Raw genomic sequence first — 26,990 nt, 5'->3', positions numbered from 1 at the left:
AAAGGGTGGCCCCACCTCAGACTGTTAGAATTGCAGACCTATCAGCCTGAGTCTTATAACAACCTTTGTTTTTATTGCTTGTTCAATAAAAATAAAACTATTTGGCTTCATTTGGACTTGGGCCCTTATTTGGCACTCCAGCGAACCTTTTCATGGAATTGGGACACATGGCTAGGCTTAAAAAGGCCCCAGTGGTCATTAGTTTACAAGACACCTGTGAACCTATTATATACAAATGAAAAGAAAGCAGGTTCTTCTAAGCAAAAGCAAAGCCGTGTAATTTAACTAACTGCACAGCAAGTACTGCACAACGGTGTTTAGCAGTGCTCTGTATAGACACGTGGACTTAGAAACTGATTTTTCTGTATAAAACTTTCCCTGTAACTTTACTCAGTACTCCTCTGTGCAAAGTACAACTAGTTTGAGTGCTAAGGAGTGCTGCTAAACAAATTCAGTCATACATAGCCTAGTTGTCATTTCTGTCCTCAAAGTGCACAAGTTAGCCTGCTCTACCACCCCTTTGTAGTTCACCTAAAAAGAAATGACACCATGGATGGGCAATTTTCCAGTTTCTCAGCTGCTGGCTTGGTAGATATGAGCATTCTCAGACAATGTATGAATTGTCACATGTTTGCTGACAACCAAACTAATCATTAGACAAATGGGTACAATATGTGAGAGATGTAATTATACCATGTCACTGGAGGCAAGAATCTCACATGAAAGTACTCAAAATAACAATCAAGTTGTCAGTAATATAAGCATTACACCCACCACATGTAGTACTGACCCAACATATACACCAACATGTGCTGAGGCACTTAAAAGCAACTTTCTTAAACCCCAAAGACCTAGACATTTGTCCTGAAAAAAGAATCCTCAGCAACCCGAAAGCATCACATACAGCCACACCCTTTGGACCCTCAACTAAAAAGCCTATAAGGTAAGCCAGCACACTACCCAATATTTTAGTCATAGGAGATTCCATTTTGAGACACATACATGTCCTGCTCACCATATTGAATAAGGAGAAAATCATGATCATTTGTCTGTTGGGGGCCGTGATATACCAAATCACACACGCACTCAAGTCATTAGACTACAAGTACTAGTATGATTCAATCATAGTCTATATGGGTGTTAATAACCTGAGAAGTACCTCCTTGAACTATATAAGGAGAGACGTAATGGAGCTCTTGGACTATGTGTCCCAGTCTAGTATGTGCCTAGCACTGAGTAGCATTCTACCATCACCAAGAATGATGCCACAATATGAACAAAAGAAGTCTGACTTTAACAATTGAATTAGTTTCTCATGTCATTCCAAGGAGGTACAATATTTGTCAGCATGGGTGAATAAGGTCAATAATCTACAATGATTTTCCAAGGATGGTCTGTACTTGTCTGCTCTAGGCTTTTAAAAATTGGCTAAAGCATTTGTCTCTCCATGGCACCTTTTTTAGGCAATGCCAAACTGACAAGTCTTCTGACACAGAAAAAACAACCCAAGGGAATCTGAAGGTGTTACTGTTCAATGCCAAGAGTATAAACAAGAAACTCCGCTCCATCCATGTTTTCCTCACCCTAGAGAATGAAGACATCTGTGCTGTTTCTGAGATGTGGTTTTAAATCACTGATAGCACCCCAGCAGTGCAGGACAACTGAAACTTCCACATACTCAGCCCAGCTACTACACAGGGAAGGATCAAAGGTGGAATTGTCTCAATCTATATCAACAACAAATTCACCTCAAGACTAGTCAAACTGGATGATGTGCTTGAGCTTTTCCATGTCAATGAACAAATTAGGCAGTTGAAGTATTGAACCAGACAAAATTTAATATATTAAGCGCTTTCATCCACCAAATGGCTGGACTTCATCAGAATATAGAACATACACACCAGTCAGCTTAAATACCAAGAAACCCCAACAACCCAATAAATGAATTAACACATACAAAATAACTACTAAATTAATTAATGCAACACAAATAAAATGTAGTAAAAGGTATATGAACACTGTGAATTGATATACAAGACCAGGACATGAATAAAAACATATATACACAAGGAAAATAGCAGCAATAGAATGGGTGCTTAAATGGCAAACATAGATTTGAGCTTCAGTAAACTGGCAATCAAAATGACATCATTAAGACCAGGGAAACAAGCAACATTACATTTAAGCTGCCATCTGAGCTCCAAAAATTCAAGGAAGATGTCATGGGGACCACCTCTAAGGTCCACCTCAGCACTATCAATGACAGAAAATTTGAAGGAATTATTTGGAAAATTCTTAAGGTGTCTATAAAGGGCATTCTGTTCATCTTTTTTACCATTGTCATAATTATGTTGATAAATCCTGCACCTGAATTGTCTGATGGTTTTACCAATGTAAAAACAGGTACAACATTGGCATAGTGCAACATAAATAATGCCATTACTGTCACAATTAAATCTCTTTCTGTGCTTGATGTTACCACACCCATGTACAAAACATTCAGTACCCTCAAGGATGAATCTGCACTGTCAACAGTGACCACATTGAAACATTTTCCCAGTGGAAAAAAGAGGGGAAACTCTTTCAATCATGTTTTTTAAACACATGTCCTTTTGATACACAATCACAGGTTGTTCACCCAATTTGTTAAAAATATCCTAGTCACACTTAAAAATCTCCCAAAATTTTGTAATGATGTGTTTGGCAGCTTAAATGTAATGCACATTTTATCTGTGTTGCATTAATTCATTTATTAGTTATTTTGTATGTGTTAATTAATTTATTGGGTTGTTGGGGTTTCTGGGTATTTAAGCTGACTGTTGTGTATGTTCTATATTCTGATGAAGTCCAGCCATTTGGCGTATGAAAGCAGTTACTATATTAAATTTTGTCTGGTTCAATACTTCAGCTGCCTAATTTGTTCATTGGTTGATCGTTAAGTGTTTTTTTGTTTCTAGCTTTTCCATGTCCAGATTTCCAAAGACAAAGTCATATATCAAATTCTTGAAAGCTATTGGTCACCTTCCATGACCCAAGAAACCCATAACTCATACTTGGACTTACTGAGACTCACACTATTTAGACCAATATCATATCCAGGGGCAACTTCATCTATCCTGCTATAAACTGGGGTAGTTACATAACCTCAAACTTGCAGGCCCAGAAATTCCTGCACTTTGTAAATGCAAACACCTTGGACCAGATAGTCCATGCACCCACTAGGTGTGCAAGCATATTTGACCTGGTACACACAAACATGGGAGAATGATATACCCCCACCCCCAGTGCAGTGTCTTCTCTAATAAGGTCAGACCACTTTCCTTTATGCTAAATATCAGTTATGTGACCCTGGCTAACCCTGTAACATTTAGGGACTATTTTAACGCAATCTTCCTACTACTAAGTGATTACCTGTCAAAATTTCAAGTCCCCCAAACTCTGAGAACACAGCTGCCTATGCGGAATTGTTCACAGAAACCCTGTGCAATCATGTCAGTAAATACATAGAGACAGAATCACTTACCAGAAATAAGCCAAGAACTAACTCAAAAAAGAAATCATCCTGGTGGAATCCATACATAAACCGGTTCTACAATAAAAGAAAAAAAGAGTTATAGCCAAGATTAGGAAGTGTTATGCCCATCATGATAAAAAAGCTTTCAATGCAAATAAACAACTAGCAGAGCAGATTAAGTCTATTAAAGCTAAATTTGATTAAAAAAATATTCTCCCAGGCAAAGGGCAACCACACAGCTTTCTTTAATTGTGTCCAAAGCCTCAAAGGCTGCCCACAGAAATATGCAGAATTGATTGAAATTGAATGCCTACACAGACCTGGAAGATCTAGCAAATCTGCTGGATGACAAATTCAGCTCCAATTTTACCCCCTCTCTCTCCCCCCAGCCATCCCCAGAAAATATTATCAAACAACCTCCCAGCTATCACTAGGGAGCAGGTCTTAGATGCGCTGTCTAAGGCCAAAGCATACTGCATCAATGGGCCCTGATAATATCCCAGTACACCTCCTAAATAGCCTGTAACATGACCTATCAGGACCACTATTTATTCATAGTCTCCAGACAGATTTTGTACTATGTGAATGGAGAACTGCAACGGTCATCTCTCTGCACAACAGGAGACAGTCAATGGACCCTGGACACAACAGCAAAGTCTGATTAGTCACATATGCAAAGCCATGGGAAAAATTATGATAAAAATGTTTAATAAGGAGATAGAAAACCTTCAAACATTGGATCCAACCCAGTTTGGTTTTGTCAAGGACAGATCAAGCCTACTCCTACTGGTGGACTTCTTTGAGAAGGTCACCAAAGCAATGGATGAGAAATAATTATGCATACTGCCTATCTTTACCTGGCTAAGGCATTTTATATGGTATATCACTCCAGCATTGTAAACAAACTGATGGATACAGGCATAAATCCCTGTGTTGCACACTGGATAGCCAGCTGGCTCTCAGGACCCAGGAAACTAGAATAGGAAGACCACCTCCTCAAAGTGGCCTGTCACTCCCTCAGGGCTCTGTGGTGGGTCTGCTCCTTTTTGACATCTAATTTTCAGAAGTCAAGGCCAATGTCAAGAGCGTCTGGTTGACCAAGTTTGTGGACGATTGCAACCTAAGTGCAGTCACAGAATCCCTCCAAGACACTAGCATCTTTTAGGAATGACTAACACAGACAAATGACTAGTGCTGAGGCCACAGCTTAAACCTCAGTGCCAAGAAATGTATAATAGGAAACCTCAGTGCCAAGAAATGTATAATAGGAATTTGGGAAGTCAGCCACCCTAGGAAATTACCACATCAACAGCACACTGGTAAGAATAAAACCAGCAGTCAGGGATTTAGTTTGTATGTAGACAGTAACCTGGCTTTTGACCAACATATGTCTAAGGTAGTAAGAAAATCATTCTATGTTGTGCAACTTATAATTAAGGCAAGGTACCTAGGTTCAAAGAAGTCATCATTCTACTGTATTCAGCCCTCATCAGGCCCATCACAGACTACAATACCTCCTTCAGTATGTATCTTACCAGGCATATACAACAACTGGGTTCATAGGTTAATAGATGTTTACTGAGCTAATGACCACAAGGGCCTTTCTAAGCCTAGCTATGCATCCCAAATCTCTGACAAGTTCTGGTGCCCTTGACAGTGTAAGCAGGGGCTTGGGAAGTGAAATATTTACAAGCAGAGCCCTGGGTGATGAGCCATTTACAGGTTGCCTGTGTCAATTAGAGACATAGGTGCCAAACCAGGGATAAATTTCCTGTTCCCCATCAAATCGTCCAAGTTACACATGAATTGGTTTAGGGCGGAACTCTGCTTCATATTGATGGGGAGCCTGCACCAGAGAAGGGTAGTCTCTGGAATACATACCTGTCTCTACAGCATGTCCTATGTATATCACAGGCAAGGTTTATGACTTTAGAACAGGTAATTCTGGTGCTGTTTGTTTTGCGGATATGCAAGAGGTCCATCAGACTGGGGTCTGACAATGTCTTGTATGCCAGGCATAGACCTCCTCTCAAGAGGCTGTAGGAGAGGTGGTCTGCATAGGAAACGATTCTTATACCCTATATTCTTTTACTGAAGAATCTCTGTGGATGTTCCATTTGTTGGATATGACTGGTTAGGTACATACCAAAGATAGCATTGTAGAACATACACAGAGGTTTTTGATAAAAAGAATAACCAAAACTACTGGAAAGTGCTCAGGAAAAAAGCTCAGCCAAATAAAAAATGTATTTTAGTGTAGAAACTCCTTTATTAACCATAATGGTGAGTGTGGAAGAGAAGTGAAGAAGAGGGCACAGGCAGGGAGGATGCATGGAGAAGAGTGTCAGGAGTGATTTGTGACAGACGGGTACCAGTAAGAGTGAAAGGGAAGGCCTACAAGAGGGTAGTGAAACCAGCTATGTTATATAGGTAGGAGACTGTGGCATTGACAAAAAGGTGGGAGTCAGAGTTGGAGGTGGCAGAGTTAAAGATGTTAAGATTTCCATTGGGTTTGACAAGGATGGACAGGATTAGGAATCAGTATATTACAGGGTCAGCTCAGGTTGGACAGTTTGGAGACAAAGCCAGAGAGGCGAGATTGCATTGGTTTGGACATGTGCTGAGGAGAGATGCTGGGTATATTGGGAAAAGGATGCTAAGGATGGAGCTGCCAGGCAAGAGGAAAAGAGGAAGGCCTAAGATAAGGTTTATGGATGTGGTGAGAGAGGACATGCAGGTGGTTGGTGTGACAGAGCAAGATGCAGAGGACAGGAAGAAATGGAAACAGATGATCTGCTGTGGTGACCCCTAATGGGAACAGCCGAAAGAAGAACTCCTATATTAACCACTATTTGTCCATAGACTTCATCATAAATCTATGAAAAATATGCTATAAAACCTTTAAATACATACAAACATTCAAAGAAACCAGTAAAGAATCACAATCAATTAAGACAGTCAATTAACTAATAAAACCCCTGAAAAAGAAAATATCAACCCTTTACGGTTCAAATATTAAATAGCCAACATCCTATTGCATAGAAAGAATTTTATATTAACATTCTCGTTAAGACCAGGTGAATAATGGGCAGCTAAACGATGATGCCACTCAACTTCCTTTTTCTCCACCTGTTTTTTTTTTAAATTGCCACCTCTTAAATCTTCTTTTATTATATCCAAAATAGTGAATGCGAACTTTTTAAAACTAATACACATCACAAGATGTTTATATAAAGCATTGTTCTCATTTTTGACCTTAATAGCATATACAAGTTATTTTATTCTTTTATTCAATCTCCTAGTAGTCACACCTACATAAAATGCTGGACACACTGTACATAACTGCCTAACTGAACATGTTCTCACCAAAAATGTTTTCTTCTATGGTAAACAATGTTATTTCCAAATACAGGGTACTGCAATGGGCGCATCATTTGCCCCTATATATGCAGATCTATATATGACATACATAGAAGAACAAATCATTTATAATGTTACTCACAACATTTATTTAATGGAAATTGATATTTGGCATAGATATCTGCATGACTTCTGGATGGTGTGGAGGTCTGATGTGGAATACCTGATGGAATTTGTTGAGTATCTCAATGACAATAAATGGGGTCTACAATTTACCATCAACTATGACCAACACAAAATCACATACTTGGATGTGCTGGTAACAAGGAATAAGGATAAAACCCTCTGCACATAAGTATTCAGGAAATATCCAGAACATAACACCTTACTCCACGCATCTAGCTTTCATCCAGCACATATCCCTAAAAACATCCCCAAGTCTCAATTTATTAGGATGAGACGTATTTGCTCAGAAGAAAATACCTTTCAGGTTTTTCGCAAAGATTTGTCGAATAGGTTTTAAGAAAGGGGCTACAGTATGGGTTATGTACATACAGCAAGCAATTATTCTGAAAATTTGGACAGGGAAGACCTCCTTACGTATAATCACAGAACACAAACAACAATCTACGTTTCACTACTACATACGGCAGAAATACAAATAGAGTCATTGATGCCATTAGACGACATTGGAGCATCCTCCTAGCTGACAATGTTTTGTCACAACATTTATCCGAGACCTGCATGTTCTCATTTAGAAGGGGGAAAAATCTTGGATCTCATTTCAGTCACTACAAACATCATCATGATGCTATTAACCAGAATACGATCCAAACCTTAATTTCTGGAGATAAACTTGTGGGCTGCATGCCATGTGGTCATTGCAGCCACTGTAAACATGTGCTCAAAACCAAACAATTTTCCAGTAGTAATTGTAGCACTATATATGAATCAGTTTTTTTGCAAACTGCAGCACGGATTGGATTATCTATATGGCCTCTTGCAGTTGTCATGCATTTTACATAGGACAAACATCTAGACCTCTCAAGTTACGTATTTCTGAACACCTTAGTGATGTAAAATGTAAAGGAATGAGTAACGCCTTGTACAAACACACTCTTAAACATACCACAGCAAGATTTCATTTTACCATCATTGATAAAATAATAGACGACAGATCTAATAAATCTGATCAGCACAGCAAACTAAATATAAAAGAAAAGAAATGGATTGTGAAATTAGGTGGACTTTTCCAGCCTGGTCTTAATGAATATTTATGATTTTGTATACTAATGAATATTCATGAGCTCACCAATGAAACTTTGTGACTAATTATGTCAATGTATAAAAAGAGCCTCAAGATGTTATGAATATTTACACTGATGAAGGCTAGGTTAACACCATAGCCGAAACCGGTCTGTTATCTTTGTGTTTTTTTATTTTTTAACTAATTAAATTAGTTCATACAACTCACAGTTGCTGGCTTCTGCTTTTTGTAAATCTTCATGTCCCAAAATAATTTTCCAGTTACTACTAATGATATTTTTAAGTATATATATATATATATATATATATATATATATATATATATATATATATATATATATATATATATATATATGACTTGTGGGATTTTTTGAATAATATCAGAATGTTTTATCTTGATAATTCTTATTGTGGTAATATTTATTTCATGTTTACAGTAGATGTATCTGTATTTGCTAGTATTCCCCAGTTAGAAAGGGTGGATTATGTTCGAAGTTTTTTATGTAAGTATACATCAACAGATAGACAGGATAGCAACACTTATATTTGTCTTCTAGAAATGTTATTGGAAAACAGTTATTTTATTTTTAACAAAAGGTTTTAGAAACAAATGAAGGGTGTAGCAATGGGGGCCACAGTAGCCCGTGCATTTGCCAACCTAGTTTTAGGTTTTTGGGAGAAGGAGATTCTCACTAAGCTTCTGTTTTTTAACAACATTATTTTTACCGTCGTTTTGTCAATGATTTATTTTTTATACTCATAAGTGATGGTTTTGATTTAAGAGAGTTTATTAATGGTTTGAACAGTCGCTCTGACTTTTTGAATTTTGTTTTAGGTGAACATGGACGGAGGGTGAGTTTTCTGGATGCAGATCTTAGATAGGACAAGGATATGCATAGTATTATTAGCAAAATACATAGAAAAAAACACATTTTCTAATATCTATGTGCATTATAAAAGTGGACATCCCTTATATGTTAAGATAAACATCCCTCATGGTCAAGTTTATCAGAGCATCAAAAATGGTGCGTAATGATAGTGATTTTGAAAAAGAAATTGATTTTATCATTAAGTTATTTCTCAAAAGGGGCTATCCAGGGGATCTACTCATCAAAGTGGCAAATGAGATCCATAACAGAAGATCAGAAAATTTTCCTCCTGTACTTTTAAAAGGTTTTACTAGTAAAAATAAGATGATGACTAGGCTGGTGGACAACAATGAAAGTAATTTCGAGTCTACACCCAGATATTGTTAAGACATAAGTGTTGATAGTGGAACTATTAAAAAATATCATTAGAAGTTACTGGAAAATTATTTTGGGACATGAAGATTTAGCAAAAACATTGGGAACTAGTCTGTACTTTGTGGCAAAGAAAAATGGTAGTGTAAAGTGGTTATTAGAACATGGAGAAACAAAAAACATTTACCTTACACTGAGAAAGTTAATGGTACTTATAAATGTCAAAGTTGTAACGTGTGTAGATAAATACATTATATACCTTATATAGCATTAGATCACCTGGACAAAAATATAAGGGTTCCGGGTAGATTTAATTGTTCTACCTCCGGCATAGTTTACATTGCTTTATGTACAGTGTGTCCAGCATTTTATGTAGGTGCGACCACTAGGAGTTTGAATAAAAGAATAAAAGAACTCGTATATGCTATTAATGTCAGAAATGAGAACAATGCTTTGTATAAACATTCTGTGAAGTGTATTGGTTTTAAAAAGTTCACGTTCACTATTTTGGATATAATAAAAGAAGATTTATGAGGTGACAATTTAAAAAAAATGGGTGGAGAAAAGGAAGGTCGACTGGCAGCTTTGTTTAGTTCCTCATTATCTACCTGGTCGGAATGAGAATATTAATATAAAAGGCTTTCTATTTGATAGGTGCATTGGACTCTCTAAACTGACCATAGGTGAGAGTGTGCACACGAGTGAGTGGTACAAATGAACTACTGCGGGAGGGCTAGTCACCTGGTGGTGTAAACCTTGGCTCGAGATGATTGCCACTGTGGAAGTGACACACCGACCCATGTGCAAAATGGGAAAAGGGGTTCAGGGTGGGTGGATGGATGGATGGATGGATGGATGGATGGATGGCTTGTTATTTGATAGGAAGGTGGCTATTAATACTTGAACCTTAAAGGGTTAATGCTTTCTTTAGCATGGGTTTTATTAGTTAATTGACTGTTTTAACTGATTATGATTCTTTATTGGTTTCTTTGAATTTTTGTATGTATTTAAAAGTTTTATAGCATATTTTTCATAGTTTTCTAATGAAGTCTACAGGTGAATAGCAGTTAATAAAGGAATTATTATGCTAAAATCATTTTCTTTGGCTGAGTTTTTTCCTGAGCACTTTCCAGTGTTTTTTTTTTTTTTTAGTTGGTTTTTACACTGGTGATCAGACACTACTTGGCTTTGCAGTTTTTGGTAAAAAGAATAGAGGGCATAAACATCAGATCCTGTGCAGATCACTTCAAAGCCCTATCTCTATACTCTGTTTTCTACAGACTACTAAGAGTCAGTCTATGCCTGACATAAAAGGCATCCTTGTACCCCACGCTGATGGGCCTTTTGCATATCCACAAAATGAACAGCATCAGAATTACTTGATCTAGGGATTTAAACTATGTTTGTGACATAAATACTTGATCTAAGGAATTAAACTTAGTTTGTGACATAAATCGGACATGTTGGAGAGACACATATGTGTCTCAGAGAATTCCATTTCTCTGGCACAGGCTTTCCATCCATGTAAAGCAGAGCTCCTCCCTAACCCTGTTCAAGAGAAACCTGTACCAGTGCATAGGAAATTGTGCTACAGAGACAATACCTCACCTCAGATGAGAAAGCCTTTCCAATAACATTAAATAACTACATTAAAATCAAGGCATTCAGGTTCACTTTCATGGTGCAGAATAATGAAGCACTGACTGTGACTCAGATGACCTATGTTCCATTAGCAGCATGGGCAATGAAAGGGATGGGCCAGGGAAATTTTGAGTGAATTGATGTTTCCAGCTTACCCATCCTAAGGGGAAGTAGGTAATTCTGGCTTGCCACCCGAGTGTCACCTAGTACAAGCACTGGTTGTTGTACTCATTGAGAATTGGCCTGCGGTGCTTGTACAGCTGAGTAGTTCTCTGCATTCAGCCAGGGGAAAATCATGCAGTAGGAAGCATGCATGCTTCGCCATTGTGGACAGCTATAGTGGCGCTCTAGAGAATTGCTATGAGGAATAGGAGTCCCAGGAGTTAGGAGAACCTACCATAAGTGATAGATTGACTAGTATGCTTTCTAATACCTGATTCCCACCTTTCATGGTGGAATGAGGCTGGTGTGCCTATAGTAAGGAATGTATGGGTCAAAGTGCTCTCACCCTGAAAGTGGTTTCACCCAGTTCACATCATAGTTTCAACACATTGTTGAGTGATGTTGAAACAGGAAACAAATGGGCTGTTGGGCTGTCCTCCCATCACTGGGGGGGGGGGCAGTGTATGATATTTTGGTTTGTGAACTGGTGAGATTTCGAAGTTGCCCATGCCTGGTCCCTTGGTGGAGGAATGAACAGGTTAAACAGATGCAGAAAACAGAAACACTGGTTTCGTTGAACACACAGCTGGGGGAAATAAAACATTCAAGTAGTCATATCCAAGTAAGTAATATTAAAATCCACTGATTTCTTTCAAAATATTCTTAAATATAGAATTTTAATAATGCATGTTTCCAGAGAAACTCCGTTGCTATATGGAAGAACATTTAGTACATTTACTTAATTTACATTCTGTATACATAGTTCTTTCCTTAGTTTGGATAACAAGTTTTGTTTTTCCATGCTCTAAATAAAAGTCTGGTGATGACTTTCTGTCAACAGTTTTATAACTGCAGTTATGACAAGAGATGTATCTTTTGAACATCTACTGTCTTCATGATTCCTACTACTGTCACATGTGGGTTAGATTGTCAAGCTATCTACATGCACTATAGCCAGAAATTTCCATTTTTTTACTCATAACCTTATGCCTTGTCATCTTAGACCACTTCTTACTACAAGAATACACATACTTTTCTAAACTCTGCATTTTACACTGTTAGGAAATTAATGCATAGCTTTCAGCTGGCAGCCCCCACAAAAATAAAAATAAGTTGCACTCAGATGCTTAATCTTATCTGTGACTAGGTATGTACAAACATATATTTCAGGCACTGCTATAGATATCAATACAGATCTTATTGCCTCTACATTGCAAGCCATTTCATAGAGATTTTCATATGAAGAGAATGCTTTGCTGCATTTTTGCTGGGCGGCACAGTGGTGGAGCGGTTAATGCTGTCGCCTCACAGCAAGAGGTTCTCTGGTTCGATTCTTGGCTGGGGTGCCTTCTGTGTGGAGTTTGCATGTTGTCCCTGCATTCACGTGGGTTTTCTCCCACATTCTAAAGACATGCTTCTGGAGCATTTCTCCCCAGGCCTCCGCTGAAAACAGGATCTGTGGAACCTAATCAGACATCCCCAGTCAGCAAATAATAAATAAATAAGAATCAGTTGCATGTTTTATGATCATATCTGTACAGCAACAGAATGCTTTAGTTCTCTTCAGCTTCTTCTATCACTATTGTCTGATACACTAGGAAACACTAAACAACAATTAGATTCTGTATGTACCTAGCCTATAATAATGTGTTGAATGCACATAAATATAAATCAAATGCTCCAAATTATACCTCAGCTCTGCTGGCACTGTATCACAATTCATTTAGTCAAAATTCCTGTGGTTTATTTTTACTTGCACTCATCACTCAGTCTTAAAAGTACTTGTGATCCATACAAAAGACTGACTTCTGTTACAGATGCCTGACTCCACAGCACTTTTTTATCACGTCACAGGGCTTACCACGAAAACAGGCTAATTTCAGTAACATACACTGCCTTACAATGATCCATCATGAAGGGCCAAATATGTGAAACTGTCATGAGAATGTGAGTTTTCTAATGTGAATATTTATTCTTCATATTGATATTGTAGCTTTCATGATTTTTTGACTCCTACTGTAATGTTTTTTTCTATTCATGCACCACCTTATCACCCATTTTCAAGGTGGGGTGTCAACCCACTACTACCATTCATGTCCTAGCTAGGTACTCAGCTTATGCTTATATGGAGAACACAATACAATGTGTTACATATTGCCCAACAATGTCTACTTGAACTGCTGTGGGAGTAAGATGAAATCTACCAGGGTCATTGAAATTGAGGACCGGGGTACCTTTACCATCTTTTGTTTAACTAGGTCCTCACAGATAGCTATACAGACAGTGAGTGTTTATTCTCTTTACATTTAAAAACTGCTTGTGTGAGCAGTCTCTTCCACCTGCCACTCTCACCACCATTTTCTGCTGCACTGCTTTCAGAAGTTAAAACCCAACACAGGACCTATGCTAGAACCTTCCTCTAACTCACGTAGCCACATACACGCTCACCACCACCGAGAGAAGCACATAGCAAAACCTAATTTACCACTGTAGTCTCGTCGCCATCTGAAAGCATTTAATAACAAATACTAGGCTAAAGGAAGACATACAGTAAAGTTCACTGTAGCATGATTTCGTTATATTGCATGTGTTTTTTTTGTTTTCCTAGATTACCATCAGCCCATAAAATTAGAATAGCAAACACTTACTACATATTAAGCAGATAAATGCACAAGCATTGTTTTTTTTTCTTGAAAATGCTGGTCAACGGTGTGCATTTTGCTGTCTCACTTCCCCTTTAAAATGTGCATTTTTTTCAACATTCATAAAGCTTTTGCAGTCTAATGATGCTGCTGAAAACATGCAAATGTTGAGAAGGGGGATGGGTGGATGTTAGGAGTTAATGAAGAGTGGGCTTGAAGAAGAGAGATGATCACAGTAAGGAAGAAATAAAAGCTGTCTTGACTACCCCCAGTGGTTAGTTTTAGTTACTGCGTAACTCTTGCAAGCTTGCATCATTATGCAGAGCCACAGCTTGAAAAATCTTAGAAAATGCCAGAAACATTCACGTATTCATACATATACATAATGTCTACACTGAGCTGTTTTTAGTTTAGCAAACATTGCCCTGCTATGAGGATTTTACTTTATTTGATTATATATTTTAATTGTGTAATGAAAACATTAAATAATTGCACAACTATCCATATCGTTTATGGAAATAAAATGTTGAAGCTTATAGGAAATCTGTTTCATCAGAACTCTGGTAACCCTATTCCCACCTAAACATTATAACATATGCACATTCATTCATACATGCATGTCGCAAATGCGTGTTCTCTATCAAGAGGGTTTTTTTTTATTTATTTACTTACATTTTAATCATATTCTGCAAGTGGTTGTGTTCTAAATGAATATAACATATTAATGAATATCGGTGAATGATCAAATGGATTTATTTAGCATCACTTACAAGGCATAAGAAAGCTAGTAATTGACTAGTTTTAATTACGAAAACGTCTAAAAATAAGTTACTTTAGCATTTCGACAGTCATTTAGCCGCACTAAGTACATTTAGATATCAGTTGAGTGCGAACTTTGTGGTTTATTGTAATAGTATATAGAGCTTGCTATTTAGGAAATGTACAGTGAACCTCAGCTGATTTACATGCTTAGTCCTATTGCATGGAAAATACATCAAAGGGTCAAATTGACAAAGAATAATTGTAGCTGAAAGATTCTGCACATCAGAGCACAGTGAGAAAATGTTTGCATCCAAAAATAAAATAACAAGAACACAATAGCAGTGGATATCTAATAACTTAACGCGATAACTAAGAAACAATACCAGACAGACAGGCATTCCAAGGGAGGAGACTAAAAGACAAATACAACATACCAGTTAAAGCATGTTAGCTCAGAATGACAGAGATGTCAAAATAAACAGACAACAGTGAATGCACAATATCTAAAAACAAAGTTTAATAATAAAAACAGAGTTTGCCATTTGACATTATTTTGTATTGTAAGTTATGCTGTGTATTAGCTCTCATTTTGAAAAATAATGATGCTTTCTGGCATTTTGTACTTCGTATTACAGGAAATTAAATTTTAACTTCTAGGAAGTTTTCTGTAAAACTCGGTACAAATATTTTTTTCGATAATATTTATAGAACACTTACTGTTGGTAAACAAAATGTTCACTGAACATGTAAAATTGTATGAAATTACGTATTTTGCACTTGTAAGCCATTCATGAAAGTGATCCCAAATATGTAATGAGTGTGTATGCAATTGTTTAAATTAACGTAATGGCATTTTGTTGTGCATTACATTTGATTCATTTGAAATAATAACTAGAACCATTAAATTTGCCACAACATTGAAAATTTAAATGCAGTTAAAATGAATGGAATTGCATAAAACTTGTATAATTTCTTGTAGCAAAATACTCTAATCATTACTGAAAGTTAGTTAGTTCGTTAGTTAGTCAGTTAGTTAGTTAGTTAGTTAGTTAGTTTGCCCGTCCCTTGAAATTTATTTTCAGTGTTGTTACCTAATATCATACTGGATTACCTCGTAGCATGGATAAATTATACAAATATTTAGCTGAATCTTAAGTGATGAACTTGTTACATTTAGTTACTAATGCTCTCACTAGTTAGAACTGCGTTGCCTAATTCAGTGGCAACGTGTCACACAGTAGTAAAATGAGAGACCTAGATCAGAATCCTTCAAAATATTGCTTTCATGTTTGACAAGGAAAATAGCTACATTCAGAACAGATTAAATGTATGCCAAATATCTGATTTGCTTTTGAACATCCAAGAAATACACTTTTACTTATAATAGGCCAGCAGATTGAAATCTATAATATTTCTAAACCTACATTTCGGCTCCTGTCGTGAAATAATTCCAGAACAAAAATTCTAGTTTCACTGTCAACTGTTCATTTAGTCTAAGCAGACTCTTAGACGTTTAATCTCTTATTTGTCATCTTTTCTGTATCACTTGCATTTACTAAACGGCTTCAGTTTCTTCATAGTTTAAGCCAATCAGAAAATGTACTGTCCGATAAAATATTCATCGTTTACTATACTGCTACCAATAGAGATTATTTAAATGACTGTGTTTCTCAGAAAAGTTCTGCATATGTGTCTGTTCCATCTTTAGCCAGTGTTTGTGTTCCTGTTACCCTTCTGTTTTGTTTCTTTTAGGCATCATTCATTACCTTCGAAAGTGATGACCTAGTGTGTGCTATTTCTTCATCTTCTCTGCACCTGTGTAGTGTTTTATGTAATGACCCCCTACACAGACTACACACACCATTGGTAAACTGTTCTGATTCTTCAAAGAATACGTAATTGTCTTTGTGCCATTCATAATGTCTTTATTTCGCATTTGGCTTCTAACCATCACAATCAGATTTAATCCATTCAGATTTTTCAGTGGAAGTCCAAACATTAAAAGAAGAGCTCAGAAAGTTATTTTGATTTTTTGATATTCAGATTCCTTTGTGCAGCTTCATTTATAATAGAGTTATTTTACTACTATAGTACTACTGAAATCGTATTTATTTGATGTAAAACATTTTAACTATTACCTTCCAATGATGTTGTCTTAGAACACATCAAAACTGTAGCTTTTTTCTTGCCATTCTGTGACACCCTAGCTACTCTGTAAATTATAATGTTGTTGTTGTTGTTATTTTAATCATGTGTCCAGTTCATTCCCAAAAAGTGAATACACGGTCTTTCGTGCCAAAAGAAAAAGAAATGAATAGATGTACATGTTGCACGTGCTGTAACATTACTAAAAATGATGTGGGTATTTAATTAGCCTTATAAAAGTTAAAAGCCGCCCAAACAAGAAAGAACATCAACGTTGCAATGGCCTTGTGTTACATTCGTGTGTTCTCCTGACACAACTATGTGCTCATTTATCATCATCCAAACATTTAATCAAAAACCGAATACAACTTGACGAAACAATCTGCATAACGTGCTGGCAGATTATCATGTAGCCTTGTGTTTGAATCCTTCAATTCCACACACTTGGAAATCATATGACTGACTATAAGCAAGTTGCTTTATCAGGCAGTAGTCCTGGAACGTCCTTAAGAAAATGTACTTCACTTTTCTAGCTTGCAGTGTTCGCAAATGGTCAGTTAATAAATATAAACCTAATGGTATTAGTTGCAGCCTACCATAGCTCTCAAATGTCCATATTTTCTCAGAATGTCCATATTTTTGCCTCGTATTTTGGTCTATTCCTCATAAAACGTGTGGTTTTCTGACAAATCACTTAGGACTAAAGTCACTAAATAATTATATACATTTGAGTTTCAGACTTCATATATACTCAGAAAATGTATTAACATCAAGTCCTCTTATTCGAGTTGCTAAGCTTATAAGATCAATATTTAAAACATATCCCTATTTTTGGGCCTTTGCCCCACGATTATTTTAGACTTTGTCCAGATTTCTGGATGTAACCTAGTATGAATGCCTCCTATAGATATCTAGAACACTGTGCTGGATTTCAGCGATGTTGTCTTAGTACTTGCAGACATTTCCATTGCTCTGCTTTAATTCATTTATTTTAATGTATTTGTTCCTCTGTCAGCACTCTTTGATAAATACACGTGCGGATGTCAGTGTGAGAGATCTATGGATATAAACATATAGACTCAGATATTGATATGTACAAAACATGGAAAAGGGGGAAGATGGATAAATGGATATAAAATAGCTATAGACACGTGTGTGCGCGCGCGTGCGTGCGTGCGTGTGTGTGCGCGCAGGCAGAGATAGAAATACACACACACACACATATATATGTATATGTATTATATTAACTGCGGTGGTGGTGCTGCGGAAGCGTTGTCGCCTCACAGTAAGACGTTCTCCTGTTCGATTCAAAGCTAAAGCGTCTCCTGTGTGGAGACATGCGTGAATGGACGTACCTTCGATGAAGGGTGTGCGTCAGGGCCGGCAACTCGGCACGTAAAAATCTACTGCCAATCATTAGCGGACCGGAGTTCCGCTGTGGCGACCCCTAACCGGGAAAAGCCGAAAGACACAACAACGTATAACTACACACACATTTGTGTGTGTTAGGGTTACCACCTTTTCAAATGCACAAAGTGGGACAATTTGTGGTACAAACATCAGATTTTGCAAGCCAAAACACTCCGACGGCCAATACAAAGAACATAACTTCACTTTTTTGCCTAAATAAAAGCTTATTCTTGTACCATTTTAGTTGTTTATTCTGTTTCTTATAACGTTCAGGTGTTTCAGATACAGGATATCTGTTTCATGCAACTATTACATAAAATATGGGAAATAATTTTGCCATAATATTTCAGGACATTTGCAATTTTTTACAATTTTTTTGCAGGACACAACTGCCCAAAGAGGGGTTGTCCCCGCAAAGTGGGACAGGTGGTAATCCTAGTGTGTGCCTCCTTTTATATAGTTCTTTGATATTTGTATCTACTGCATCTTTATCTGCATCTGTATATACACAGTTCTCATAACACACACAATTTCACATTATGTAATTTCAGGTGAAACTACACTATGTTGAAACGTAGCTGCAGAGCCTGAGCCCTCTGACTTGCTCTCTAGCCGTTTCTGGCTGGTAGTTCTGCTTTCCATTTGTACCATGACTACACACTTTGTGTGATTGCATAAGCATTAAGTTCATTATTATGCATTAGGATTGATATTTATTTATGTACCTGACTTTTTTATCCATCCAGGTCCAATCCACTCTTAATTAGTAACCTTATTGGTTACTAAAACGCACTGCGTGTTTTTTTTTTTAATTTATAACTTAATCCTGCTTGATAAACTTGCAGAAAAATAGCAATTTAGTTAAATAAGATCCCCGATAGGTTAAATTTTGTAGTAAATTATGATATGATTTTATTAGATTTTACGATTATTGTTATTATCATTATTATCACCATCATCGTAGTCATAAGAAAAGATCTGTAGAGCACTATAGACGTACCTCATTCTGCATTTCTGGGTTTGATTCTTTCAGCCTCTATTTTCATATTTTTGGTAAATTACTAGGGATTGCAGTCGATCGGTTATGCGAAACATTGGAGCTTCATCCTATTGTTCAGGAAAATGTATATTTATGCAAAACCCGTTGTTCTATTAAATTTCAAATGAATTAGAGTAATATTTCAAATTGTCCGATTTTCGACCCCCCACTCCCACCTTCCAACACACACACATGTACGCACCACACACACTGTTTTTGACTTTGTTAACTAAAGGCGCTGAGCGGCATGGCTCGCATACTTCTGAACCGCTTAGTGCAAGAAATCTGGACAGGCTCGGCAAAATGGGGAGGGGGCAAAATCCCAAAAATAGGGACATATTTACATATTGCTCTTATAAGCTTAGAAAGTTGTTAGAGTAACATGATTTGTTTTAACATACATTTTCTGAGGATTTGAAATCTGAAACCCAAATGTATGTCATTATTTAGTGACTTCTGTCCTCAGATCATTCCATTGTTTTGCCAGAAAACCACAGTTTTTATGGCGAACAGACCAAAAATGCAAGCCAAAAGTCTGGACATTCTTCGAAAATCTGAACAGCTGGGAAGTATGATGACCATCCTTCTTAAAAGGTGCTTGCGCCTACACGGCTAAACCGGTTAAAAAGTAAATAAACACTGCTACATTTATGAGTTTAGTTAAATTCGTTTCTAACCTGGGATATAAAACAAATACATTATAGATATAATTCATCGTATATAAGTCGTGGAGTTGGTTTGCAGTTCTTATCTGTATTTATATTATGCTTGGGTCCAGTGACGGAGGGATTAACATATAATGTATTCCAACAATACAACTCCTACAGTTTACAGATACATGCTCAAAACGTGCAGTTTATAAACAGAAATGTTTCTTGAACTCCCTTCTGTAGCGTGTAAATATCAAGGTTATACACGCTTTGTAAATATCAAGGTTATACATACATGCTGATGGTTTATCGATTGTCCACACATGAATGTGACAGTCACTAATTTGTAACTTGTAGGACTTTATACATCTGACTTACATGTGTATTTCAGTCTTGTAGTATACTGACAGTTGTGAAAGTCGCATCATTAACATATGCAAGTATTAAATTATAGTTACGCTTGTTAGTTGGAAGCATAGTGGAGATGGTGGACTGGGAATTGTTAGCTGAATTTTGCAACAGAATGGTGTGCTACATTGCCCATGGTTGCAACCAGACATTTCTCTTTGGTATTTCAAGTTCACGTGATGCTGGCCACACCCCAGTATTGCTGCCTTTTGATACTGTGTTACATATCACCGATACCTGAAGCCTTTGCAGGATAGCATGTGGTGTGACAAGCCTGCATAGCTGTGAACAGTTACCTTGTTTGTGATCTCACTTGTATCTATAGTGTTATTGTATGCTAATGATGCTTTGTATTATTGCAAAACTGATGGATTTTTTTGACTATAATATCGATCCATCCATCCACAATCCCCTTTTCCAATGTTTTTTACTTTTGGGGTCAGGATGTTACTTCAACAGTGACAATCACCTAGAGTCAAATATAACAACATTTTAATAACATGAACACGTGTAAACAAAGTGAATCCCTTTATTTAATCCACGTATTGACATGCAATGAATTGAAACAGAAGTCACAATGCCTAAAGATGAGCAAAATGCAGCACCCTCACAAATTAACTTGTGCACGGTGGTTTAAATTTCATTTGTGCAAATCTTGCAGTATCACAGACAAAATAAGTGTTTTCTGTAGAGAAACGTAAAATTAGCGTAGTCAAAGCCTCTACTTGGTTGACAACTGCTGCCTCCTTATTTTTCTAGTCTCTACTATCAAAGCACTTTGTGTAGTCCGTTGAAATGAACGGTGGGGGGGGGCATTTAATTGCACCTCTTTAGCTTCTTTAAAATGTAGCCATAAACAGAACACTGTGTTCTAGGAAGAAATATTGCATTCTTCATAGGTTCGCATTGTGAAGTATTGGGTATTCAGGAAGTGTTACAAAGATATAGGCGATGTAACAAATATACTTCAGCAGCGCTTTGATTGCACAAAAAGTGTAGGAAAAAACATAATTGGTAAAATCAGCGCCACTCATTTACTTAAAAAATAACATCACTGATGATTGCAAAACATGCAGAGTGCTTAACATTAAATGAATGAGAATCTTATAATCAGTCCCAGTATCTGACGAAATTATCTGTATCACACACTGGCACTTTTATGAGACCACAACATTAGTTAAAGAAAACACTGTGGAATATTTTCTAGTACCCAATCAAACTGCGAAGTATTCAGTAATCAACTGACGTGGAGGAAATCATATCCTGATCACCCATCTGCCTCCAATGAGCTTGCTGGGTGTTGGCAGACTAATAAATAAATCTGTGCTCATTTAGTGTTCGTGTTTGCTTGGGATGGAGTAGTGATGCGCTGCTCTCTTGCTGCTACCTTGATATCAACAATGAATGTTTCCGAAAGCCTTCTTGACATCGACTTCTTTCTAATCAATTTTAATTTATTAAAATATTTCTAAACATTTTATAAGAAGCCAATAAATTGTTTAGTTTTATACATCTATCAGCGTCGTTATCCAAACACCTGTATACATACGCAAGTGCACCTACACCCTAGTAATAGTTTAATAAACTAGTGTGACAAATTGATAACAATTGAAAACAATTTAGTCACATGAAACAAAAACCTGAACTTGAAATTATTGCCTTTTTATTCCTCCATTATACTTCACACGCCGTTCTGTACAGTACCATTGGTTTGTGTGTGTGTGTGTGTGTGTGTGTGTGTGTGTGTGTGAGAGAGAGAGAGAGCAAATTAACTGAAATCTAAAATGGCTTGCACATAAGCAGAGAACGTGTGCAGACATTTAAAAAGCATAAAACCATATAATGTGTCTAAGCAACAGTGTTCCACTGGCAACACCTAAAACGAAACAAGCCATGATTGCAATAATTGCAACAAAAACCTATACACGTTGAGAAGTCAACTGCAGTATTCGAGTTTCATGAACTATTGATACACTGATAAAGCTGACCCAAACAATCAGAGACCCTGGAGATGATCTTTATTCTGTGACAGCATCAGTCATTTATAATTCTCAAGCAATCTTCGCACAAGAAAAGTGACAGGAAACATGATACTGAGGGTCATAAATAAACGTTTTAATAACCACCAAAGGTCGAGACGTGGGTTTTCAGTGTATCTTCACCTATTAGCTCTCCAGGCGAATTATTTGTAAAGTGTATTGGTGTTCCGTATAATGTTTACAAGAGTTCATATCGTAATAAATACTTTATTCCAACTCATGTTTAGATTATTTGAACTTTAGTTGCAAATACGTGGACTAACATGTTGAGTGGTGTGGCCTGTTCGGCTCCCTCAACTTGCAGCAATTAGTAACATGCCAATCCGGCAAGTAAATGTTATCTGAAACACACTATTCGTCTTTCTGGTGAAGAGTTATATGTCCCTATCAGCTTTATTATCCATGCAAGAATAGTGTTTTCAAACAGAGAAATGACTAAAACCACAGAAAGAAACATTTTGTGTTAAATAATTTTGCACTGATTTTCAGTATACAACTGTTGTTTGTCTAACCTGGTTGCTTGTGTACATTCAATATTCTGTACTTTTCAGTGGACTGCTTTTTCCCATTTTTAACATGCAAGCAATGTTTTAGAGATGGGAGGAAGGAGCAGCCAGAACCAGGACTAATTAATGAGGACTTGATGCTTTTTGGGGAAGCGCTCCATAAATTAGGACAAAAAAGACCATTCAGTGCAGTTGACTTCCAGTTGAGCAGAACTGTTAAGGGTTGTATTGAAATGCAAAACTTCAGAAAGACCTATGAAGTCTGAACGTGATCTAGAGTTAAATAGGGTTTTCTTACATTTGTCCATCTTCTGTACTTGGCTATTTTTTTTATTTAGACTAATTCCATCACATTGGATGCCACGTACTTTTTTGCTACACCTTCAAATGTACTAAAAGTTTTTGTAAGTTCATTGCAGCTTTTACCGATATAAACGGATAACGGAGTTTACACAGCACTATTGCGCATCCTGAGGATGCAACGAACAGAGAGCTGTTTGTGCTGCACTTAATAGGATTACGGAATTTTTAGAAACCCTGTTGTGTTAAATCCTGTAGCAGCAACCGGAATCTGGGTCAACCCACACTTAGGCTGGGATATGACACGTATAAAAGGGGAAAGTGAAATCAATTACTAAATGCAATTTATTTAAAAAAAATCATATCACGCTAGCAGTATTGCTGAGTTCTTTACACGCCATAGCTTTCGTAAGTCACCCAGTATGAGGTGAATCATCATTTTATTCTACACACATCATCTGCACTACACGGAAATGACACCCACCAGAAATCTCAAAGCATGAGTTCATAATAAGATATGATGATCTGCAGTTTGCAACACACAAAGGTACTGCAGCCCTTGAGTTTTACTGTGTTTTGCACCTTGTATCCCAACATTTAGTATGTTTATACATTTCATCATTAGTCACACAAGACACGTTTTAGTTAAGAAAGGCTTTAAGACCTGTCATACGGATGCAGTTTACATGCGGGCATGAAACGAAATGTCCTCGGTCTAGTTAGTATTACTAGAACCTACATCGTTAATAAAACAAGCGTTTATTGTTGGATCGACCCTTTAATGAGAGTTTCTGACTGGGTGTGTTATTAATACATTTATTTTTTCTCCTGCATCCACCTCCTTAACAGGTGCAGCTGTTGGCAGAGCTTCATTAGATGTGCCCTCAAACAATTAATAACATACAGGTTTGAAGACCCTCCGAAAAACTCATAAAAATCTGTTATTCACATACCACTAAACCTCTGAGCATTAAAACCACAGCACAGTCCATTAAAATCATACCAAGGGGTTAGTAGTAGGAGCACGTCTTCATTTTTAGGATAGAAAGTCTATAGTTACTAGACCTCATACGGTTAAGTGAAAAGGAATCTTGTTGGTTTACTTCAGTTACTTCTAATAAAGAATGCACCCACGTAAGGGAAAATCATTGTACTATGCCTAAATAATACCATTTGAGAGGTATGCCCATCCTTGATTATTTAAGAAGCTACAATAAATTAGTAGATGCACCGACAGACTGATACACATTAATGTCTATTTCCAAATTATAAGAAACTGCATTATTTGCATTCTAAGCAGAATCTGTGCATTCTCACTAAGTTGTGCCAGCTCATTCTCAACAAGCTTATTAATCAATGTGTGTAGATAGTTCCGAATAAAATAATTAGCATTTGTCAACTATATTCTTTCTTCAGTTTTTCACTGTTCAGTTCTGTACCACGCTAGCATTTGTTTCCCTACCCATAACCTCTTACTTTATGGCTGCAGTATATGCACTTATCTGTGCCAAGATATTTAATAAGATGATTCGTTACAAGGGTAAATAGGTGTTCTTTGACTTATAGCAGCGTTTCAACATCTTTACCATTCAGTTCAGTCTTTACATGACCTGGTTATCTTTTTTTTTTTTTTTTTTTTGCACCGACAAGTGCCACCCCGACACCGTGTGTAAAAATGGGTAAAATGAGTTGTGTATGGATATATTAGTACATGGACTTCCATTACAGACTAGTAATATTTTCGCTTCTTAAAAACAATCAGACATACCTGGGTCCACGAGCACAACAGAAACAATAGAATCAACAACACCTGATCATAATTTTAAATGACATCTGAATAGTGACGCGTGATCCAGTGTTAATCGGGATAATTGGCTGACTGCTACAAGTTGAAACATTTAATTGATCTGTGACTCTTCTATATAGGGATAAAGTGGTAAGTACACTAAGTTAGAGAGCAGGTTCCCGAGATACTGAGTATAACACTGGAAGAGACGTTTTGCAGAGTTGTTCACAGCTCTCCACTGTCCAGAATTTCACAGAATGTCCAGATTTTGCCTCATATGTTTGATATATTCCCCATAATTTTTTCTTGGCAAATATTTGAGAAATGGAGTCACGCAATAACGTCGTACATTTGAGTTTCAGAATTCACTTAATTCAGAAAATGCATACTACTGGAAATCTTATTGTTCTAACAAGGTTCTAAGTTTATAAGAGCAAATTTAAAATCTGCTCCTTCCTTGAAACTTTGTCAGCAAATATTCTTGACTTTTCCCGAATTCTTGTGCGAATAGGTTGAGAGGTATAAAAATTCAGAAGTTTGGTGTATACGTTCATGCATGGTTGCAGTTAATATGATTTATAAGATCAGACAATTGTGTTTACCTTCACTGTACAACTGTTAGCAATTTGTGGGCTTCCAAATATTTCCATTAAATGTTGTTGGGGAAAAATGTTTAAAAACCGGATTCTAATAACCACATAACAAGTATTGTATTGACAAGATGAACAAATATTGCTTCGTGTCAGGTCGACCTACTTACCAATATATACCCCAGACTGCGTTTAACTGCTTTATCAATTAATGTTACTATAATAAATGAAAGACTCATCCCTGAAACAAAATTAAGATAACTGTAATACAGAAAAATAGCTAATAACGAAAGTAGTGCAATAACGCGAGGGGGGGGGGGGGGGGCACGGCCAAATACCTACAACCACACTTTTAAACTGTTGTCTCATTCAACAGACTGCAATGTTCAAAATTAGGTTCAAAGATTCCCAGTAAGAGATTAATATTTTAACACAGATACATTTCACCCAGAATGGTTAATAATGCTAGATCATTTTCAAAGCTCTAATTGTATTATTCTAAACAGTGCTTATGCTCTTCACTGTTAACTGTTACATTATAAAACAAAATAAAAACACATATCTTTAGAGGAAAGCGACTCACTCACAAGGACATCAAGATGCACCCTGGAAATCTAAAGTTGCTAAAAGGTGCGTATTATCTGTACCGGGACTCTGCCTTCACCTGCAAATTTATGTCGTGCTATAAAATGACTTCAGGCATGCGCGTTAAATAAACTATTATTATTACTATTATTATTAGCATCATTATCATCATCACCATATCATCATCGTCAGATGTTTTCTCATTTTGTCTGTATATAAAATTTCATCAATTTGTTCTCTGGGCTTAGATACCATATAGCTGTCATTACCTGTAAACTGACGAAGTACCTAAATAGTTAAGACCCACACATGGCAAACACACAACAAAATACTCGACCTTTCTTGGAAGAACAGGATATCCTGAAGCATTGCGAATTCACAGATTACATAAAAACTGGAAATCTAACTGTTAAATATTTGCACGTTAAATGTTCATAAGGAGAACAGTTTCCATGAACAGCTTATATATCGGACCATATCGAGTTTTTTATTGTATTTGTTTAATATATCTCTAGCTTGGTTCTGATCACGCAGTACTGCTTCATACCTGTCAAATGACCAGATTTTCACAGAATGGCCATATTTTTGCCTCATGTTTTTGGTCTGTTCCTCACAAAGTTTGCAGTTTTATAACAAATGCAAGATCAAAATCACTTAATAATGACATAGATTTGGGTTTCGGCGATTATATCCTTCAGAAAATGCATGCCAACACACATTCTGTTATTCTTCCAAATTTCAAAGTTTATACACACAATATTTAAAATATGTCATTTTTGGGCCTCCCCCTCCCCGCCACATACGCGCGCGCGCGCGCACACACACACACACACACACACACACCATTTTAGACTTATTTTAGACTTTCTCCAGATTTTTTGTGGTAAGAGGTTGAGAGGTGTGAGTGTGTTCCACCTCATTCCACCCTTCACCTTCCAGTGCAA

Source organism: Protopterus annectens, chromosome 8.part0 (genome assembly GCF_019279795.1).
Source record: "Protopterus annectens isolate FY-2018-M chromosome 8.part0, PAN1.0, whole genome shotgun sequence".
Classification (NCBI taxonomy): domain Eukaryota; kingdom Metazoa; phylum Chordata; order Ceratodontiformes; family Protopteridae; genus Protopterus; species Protopterus annectens.
The sequence above is the reverse complement of the archived record's forward strand: the minus strand, read 5'-3'. Positions refer to the sequence as shown.